This window comes from Camellia sinensis, chromosome 5 (genome assembly GCF_055761805.1).
Source record: "Camellia sinensis isolate YWXY chromosome 5, ASM5576180v1, whole genome shotgun sequence".
In the NCBI taxonomy this organism is placed as follows: domain Eukaryota; kingdom Viridiplantae; phylum Streptophyta; class Magnoliopsida; order Ericales; family Theaceae; genus Camellia; species Camellia sinensis.
In genome coordinates, this window is record NC_138965.1 from 164,910,863 (window position 1) to 164,918,141 (window position 7,279).

General features: G+C 28.9%; 1 long non-coding RNA gene across 1 annotated transcript; it reads right to left on the minus strand.

Annotated features, from left to right (window-relative positions):
• Nucleotides 1-4,098: 4,098 nt before the first annotated feature.
• On the minus strand, nt 4,099-6,087 carry LOC114298376 (uncharacterized). Its single transcript, XR_003641890.2, has 2 exons — nt 5,746-6,087; nt 4,099-4,338 (listed from the first exon to the last, which is right to left on the minus strand). It is a non-coding gene; the product is annotated as an uncharacterized LOC114298376 (long non-coding RNA).
• Nucleotides 6,088-7,279: the final 1,192 nt, after the last annotated feature.

Sequence of the window (7,279 nt, forward strand, 5' to 3'; positions counted from 1 at the left end):
CTAATCAAACTGAGCCTTTATGTAAGTGTTGAGATGTCAGTAGGCTACAAATCATTAATAAATTTTTTTTTTTAGTCAATTGATAAGAGAGTAATTATAAATATATAAAAAAAAAATTATATCAAACAAGCTACTAATCCAACAATTACTAAGCTTAAACCCAACCATCAGGAGAATAAAAATACCAAAAAGAATTCAAATTTCTTTTTATAAGAGTTGAACCCACAATCTCGTACCACAAAGGGGTGATATGCAACCACTAGGCTCAATGCCTTGGTAAAACCGTTAGTAATTGTATATATAAATTTGTTTGCTTAAAAGATCAATATAAGTTATAGGTTAAGTTACACTTAGCACCCCTAAATTTTCATTGACATTTCACTTGAATCCATTCAATTTCAATTGTAACAATTAATACCTCACACTTTAGATTAAGTTGAAATGTCACCCTTTCATATCTTTACTATTGATGATTCTAATGAAAAATAAAAGTAAAAAGAACAAAATAAAATTTTGGTAAAAGTACATACTAAAATGAGATTTTGATCCTATTAAAATTAAATGAATGAAAAATTGATAGTACAACTTGATTTAAAATGTAATTAATCCTAAGTTATATGTGGTGTCCCTAACATGCAATTGTGCCCTTTTTAATGAGTGCTGCTATTAGCACCTGCCAAAATTCTTTGGATCCCCCATTTTATAATTTTTTTATTACAATTATACCCTAAAGTAAAATTACATTAAAAGACATTATTAAATAGAACACCCACCTATCAATAAGAACTAATACTCTATAATATTGGACACCCACTCCCACTCCCACCTCCAACTCCAACTATACGTATTCCATGTTTGTAAACCCTAAACCTATTACTTTTCATAACCAACTAACATAAACCCTAAATCTATTATTTTTCAAAATCATCTTAAATCTTGAATGTGTCATCTTCATCACCATCATCAACGCTATTGAACTTGAAAGTTTTACTTCAAGTATAACGTATACTTCATCACTTATTTCACTGTGTAGAGCAATGGAGGACGAGAACAACATTCTCGGTCGTTTATCTGTCTTGTATTAACATTCTCGGTCGTTTTCGGTTGTTCTTGTTTCGTTCGCGCTGTTCGGTACTGGTTTGCTGACTGTTAGAATTATGTTCGGTAATACAGTACTGAACATAATCCTTTCGTTCAATACATAGGTTCTGAACATTAATGCAGATAATCAGTTATGTAATTTTCTTTATTAAACTAACTTAGAATGAAAAAGAGTGAATTGAAATGAATTTAAGTTATGTATTTTGAATGGTTTTAATTCGTGTTATTTTAAGTTGTGAATTGGAATGGATTCAAGTTACACAGTGATGAACAAATTTTGTTCGGACATACAGTGCTGGCAGGGTCATTATTGTTCGAAAAAACAGTTCTGAACAAAATACATTTTTTCGGCTACACAGTGGTGAACAAATTGGGTGGGTGTGCATTTCATTGTGAAAATATGGAGATTAGTTTTCTATTATGAAAATATTATGGAGATTAGTTTTTTATATATATACATTGTTTTCTATTCCTACAATTCGCATCAATCTTCACTTTCTCATCTGAATTTCCCAATCAATGACAAATTCCAAAGAGACCCACGTCGTCAAAATTCCAATCGACGAAGAACACCAACTCCACAAGTAAATGTATTGTGTTTTCAGGAACCACTTTTTAGATGTAGTTAATGTTGGAGAGAGAAGAGAGAGAAAAAGCTAGGGTTTTGAAGGGGTTTTGAGAGAGAGAGAGAGAGAGAGAGAGAAAAGAGAGAGAAGAGAGAGAAAAATCTTCACTTTCTCATATGAACAAAAGGGGTTCTGAGAGAGAGAGAGAGAGAGAGAAAAGAGAGAGAATAGACATCACTAATGAGGAGAGAGAGAGAGATAAGAGAGGGATGCAGAGAGTGGGTGTGGTTGGGGGTGTGAATTGCGTGCATTTACTTGTGGATTTAGGCTAAGGTTAATGTTGGAATGGATTTAGGTAGGTGTGCATTTCTTTGTGAAAATATTATAAATATGGGTAGATTTGGTAATAAGTGGAGTGTCTAAAAAAATATTATTAAAATTTAGGATTTAGGGTTGGGGTCTCAAGAAATAGAGGGTCCAAAAAATTTTGGTAAATGCTAATAGCAGCGCTCTTTTTAATTTCTTTTTCAAGTGGCCTTGTGCTATACACAAGGTATGTAAGACCATATTTTAACAAATTGTGCTATTTCAATTATGTTAATGTCATGTTTAAATATGTTATAATATTAAAATGTCATATTTTAAGAGAATCACTCTAACAGTGCATGTACTAATTTTTTAGCACAATCATCGTATAATTTAATTTCTACCATACAATGTGATCAAGTGTATCTGATTATTTATAGAGTCGTGATTCCGACCCCCAGTACGGAGGCACCCCCAGCACTCCCACCTCTACGTGGGGGCTGGCAAGGAAGGAAAAGAAGAAAAAAAAAAAAAAAGTTTTTGACCAACGGGAGGAGACCCCCAACACCCTCACTAGGGGTCCAACTCATTTTCGTTATTTATATTCTCAACATCTTCAAATTATTTTAATATGATGGTTAATATATTTTTTTAAAATACTAATTTTAATTTTTATATAAATTTATTATTTTATTGAATATATATAAAAAAAAATACATGGTATGACATTTTTGAGGAGACAGTAAAATTTAAAAATCAAACATTCATAACGTTAAAATGTAACACGATGAATAACACATTATTAAAATATCATTTTTGAGTCCATCGTATCAAGTTTTAGGCCCCGTTTGGGGACTTACTTTTTTAGCCAATTAGTCAAAAAGTTACTAAATTAGCCAAAAAACCAACAACTCATATCAAAAAGTCAAAGATTCTCTTTTCTCTCTACTTTTTGCACATCTTTTCGTAATTAGCCAAAAAGTCATCCCAAACATACAAGTTTTTTCTACCTATCTTTTTAGCCAAATAGCCAAAAAATTACTAAATTAGCCTTTTTCCAAACGAGGCCTTAATAATAACATGATGCGGAGCACACCGTTGGAGGTGCTATAAGTGTCTACTTTTGTTGATGAAGTTTTTACCCATTGTCCAAAAACATGAAAAGGAGGTTTTATTTCGATTTTTAATTTTTTGTGCAAAACTTGAACTGAAAAAAAGGAAAAAGTTATAAATTTAATAAATCTTGTAACTTGAGTCCAAATCCTTTTTTTTTGATTAATGGTGCCGGAAATAAAGCATAATGGAAGAAGACACTTCCACAAATGTGGTTCAAGTGGCAAAAAAAATTTGATTATTGTGTTTTTGAATTATAAATTTGACTAGGAATTTAAAAAGAGAGAAAAAAAATGAATTAAATAAAAATAGATTTTTTTTTTCATTCGAAATTCTCATCAAAACTCATGATCCAAATACATAATAATACGTGTTTTTTTTTTCCTTCTTTTTTTTGGTTGTTGATTTCATTAAGTGATTTAATATATAGTGTGTGGTTTAGTGCAATGAAATAGAATGGAATGAAAGCCTTCTTGCAATGGTAATTCGATAAATGATAATTTGATTTATGATATATTTTTTATGGAAAATGTTTGAGGGCCACAACAATGGCTCAAAACTGTCAAAACGACGTCGTTTTGGGCTCAAAAGATGCCAAAACGACGTCGTTTTGACAGTTTTGAGCCATTGTGTCCCTCTAGCATTGTTGATTTTTTATTTATTGTTTAATAAACCAAACGTGAAAGAGGACATTATGATAGGATGATTATTATTTCATTAACACACAAAACATTAGTGCTTTATTGGGCTAGGTTGGAGGTGTAGTTACAATTCAATTTAGGCCAGCCCAGAAGCAGGCCCAAAGGAAAACTCTCGGAGCCCAATCTCTCTGCCCAAAATCAGAGCCTGTTTTTATTTTTTAATTTTTCTGCTTTCATTTTTTATAAATCACATTGTTTGAGTAACTGCTTTAAAAAATATTTTGGATTTTTTAATTAAAAAAAACCCTTCAACTCTACAACTTTATTTATTTATTGGGTACATGAAAGAACATAACATATGCTAAGAACAATTTAGTCAAAGAACTTTATTACCAAAAATTGTGATTTTTTCTTTACAAGGAATGTAGAAACTCAAAATCATTAAAGCTTTCTCTCCAAACAAACACAAGGGCAAAAGGTCAAAGGTTTTGAATAATATGTATAAAAGAAAATATAAAGAATGAGAGAAATAAAACATTAGTGGATGAGGTATGTAATCGCGAGTGCTACAAGTAGGAGGACATAAGCAATTCCTTGATCAATGGCTGTGCCTGCATTGGATAATTATAAAAAATAAATAAACAAATAAAAAATTAGATTGCTTTAATCACATAAATCTAGTCAAGTAAAGATCATTTTCCCAACACCCTCAAAAGCAGCGGGGAAAAAAAGGAGAAAAAAATTCTTAAAAATGGTAGTAATATTGCATTAATAATTTATGGAAAATGTTATATATAAACAGATTTATTTTTAATTTTTCTACCACTAGACAAAATAAATAAATAAATAAAAATCTTCCGTGTATTTGTTAATGTGGATCTAACTACCTTTGTGTCTAACGATAATAAAATTTGGTGACAAATCTATTCCTGCATGACATTTTTTCATAATTTATTGTTGATATAAGTTTAGGTTGCGAAAATATTGAAATAAACTATGTATCTAAAAAATGAAGTGTATGGAGTAAATTTAAATTTGGTGTTGTGTGAGTCGCACTACAAATAAATCTCGTCCATGAAAACTTCTGTTTGCATACTATAAAACTTCCCAATTCACCCTATTTTTGTGTTTGGATATCAACTATTAAACAAAAATTTATTGTTTGAATTTGATAATTGATATATGAACTAAAACAATAATATGAATTGAGAAAAATAATAATGTACAAATAGAAGCTGGCTGGCCCACACATTCTGTGTTTAAAATTAAAAGACAAAAACATCCTTGTAAAATACCAAAATGCCGCTCTTCTTGATATAGAATCACAACGTTTGATAGGACAAACTTGTCCACAAATAATTGGAGACAATGCCAACTCCAGTGCATTGTAGGAAAGTTAGCATTCCCCTCTAATACAATGATTTTCAAATCAAATCTAAGCTAAAATATATAATGAATTTGGTAAAAATACAATTAACCTCATACTTTTAATATAATTATATTAATTTTTATTTTAATAAAGTTAAATCGAGTAAAACTAATGCAAATGAGAAATAAACATTGAAATAAATAAAAATAAGTATACATTTTAATAAATAAGAGATGATAATATCATTTATTTATTTATACGACTAATAAATAAATATTATTGATAAAAAAATAACCTAATCATTATATAAATTATAAACCTTAAAAATGTTCAGTATAATTATGTTAAAAGGGTTTGGTTATGGTGTGCAACTTACACCTTACACCTTATATCTTATACTTACACCTTACACTTACACCTTTTGTAAAAAATTAAACCTTACACTTACACCTTTTTTGAGGTTGCACACCATGTGCAACCCACTTACACTTACACCTTATACTTATACTTACACCTTACACTTACACTTTTTGTGTAAGTGGCACATGGTGTGCACTTGCACACTTAAGAAAACTCCATGTTAAAATTATAAAATTAACTGTTTATTTTTTTGAAAGTTATCCTAAAATTGAATAGAGAGGTAACTCACCATCACTGGCTGGAGCATTTGGCGCAGGTGAAGGAGCAAGCCCCTGCCCATGGCTGACTTGTAAAAGTGCCAAAAACAAGAACCCAATAATCGGAAGAGCCAACAATTTCATGGAGTTCATTTTCCAATAAAAAAAAATCCAAAATTCCAAAAGCCAAACAAAAAGAAATTAAAGGAATTAATGACAATAGAAAGTAATCGGCAGGATGATAGAGGAAATTCAAAGAAACTAGTGCAAAAAAGATGAGGATGATGAAGAGCCTGTTGGGTATATATATGTATGTTTGTGTGGGTATAGCACATGAATTTTCCGGGAAAGTGGGGGAAAAGTGCGAGTAGGGTGGAAGGTACTCTAAAACATATATATATATATATATATATATATATATATTGGACTGGGTTGGAAGCTGGGAAATTGTGAGTCGTATAGGAATTTGGTATATTTCAAAAAGGAAAATATTATTTATACATCAAATTCATATATATAAAATATTGTAGGGACAATTATGGATTGTTTGGGATGATTTAAATAAGTGTATTTTTTTATCTTTTTATAGAATGATGTGTAGAAAAGTAGAGAGGTGATGTGATGAAAAAAAGATAAAAAAGATAAAAAGATGAATTATTTAGGGGATGCCAAATCACCCCTTATATTTAAAAAAAAAATCAGATTTTATATTTATAACAAAATAAATTTTGAATTTTATTAATTTCAATTAATTTTTTTTTAATTTTCAATTTAAATCATTTATTTATTTTCATTAAATAAAACTAAAAAAAAAAAAACGTATTTTAGTTAATTCAGACTTCATTTGGGACGGTGCTAGTAGGGTGGAAGGTAAAACAATTTATTATTTTTTTATTATTATTTATTTATTTTTATTTTTTTCTGGACTGGGTTGGAGGCTGGGAGATTGTGAGTTGTGTACGAAATTGGAAGATTTCAAAAAGGAAAATATTATTTATACATCAAATTCATATATATAAAATATTATAGGGACAATTTAAAAAAAAGAAACAAAACAAAACAAAAAAAACTCAGATTTGACCCTTGTAACAAAATATGTTTTTAATTTTATCAATTTAGATTTAATTTTTTTTTTGTTTTCAATTTAAACTATTTATCTATTTTCGTTAACTAAAACTGACAAAAAAAATATTTTAGTCATTAAATTGAATGTAAATTTATATAAAATATCTAAAATATAAATACAAATTTTCATTGAGTTTAATAATTAAAATATTCATTTTTCGGTCAATTTTATTGAATGAAAATAAACAAATTCTTCATAGTTCAATATTTAAATTAACAAAATAAAGAATTCAAGATTTATTTTGTTACAATGATTAAACTCTTTTTTTTTTTTTTGTAATTTTCTCAATATTATAATAATGATGAGATAATGTCATTTTAACAAATAAATATTATTTTTGTGAATGATTTATTTTAAAATAAAGGGAAAATTAGTCTAGGGTCCCTCTCCCACTTTACGGAATGGAAGAGATCTACAAAATTATTTTTTGATATCTAAGG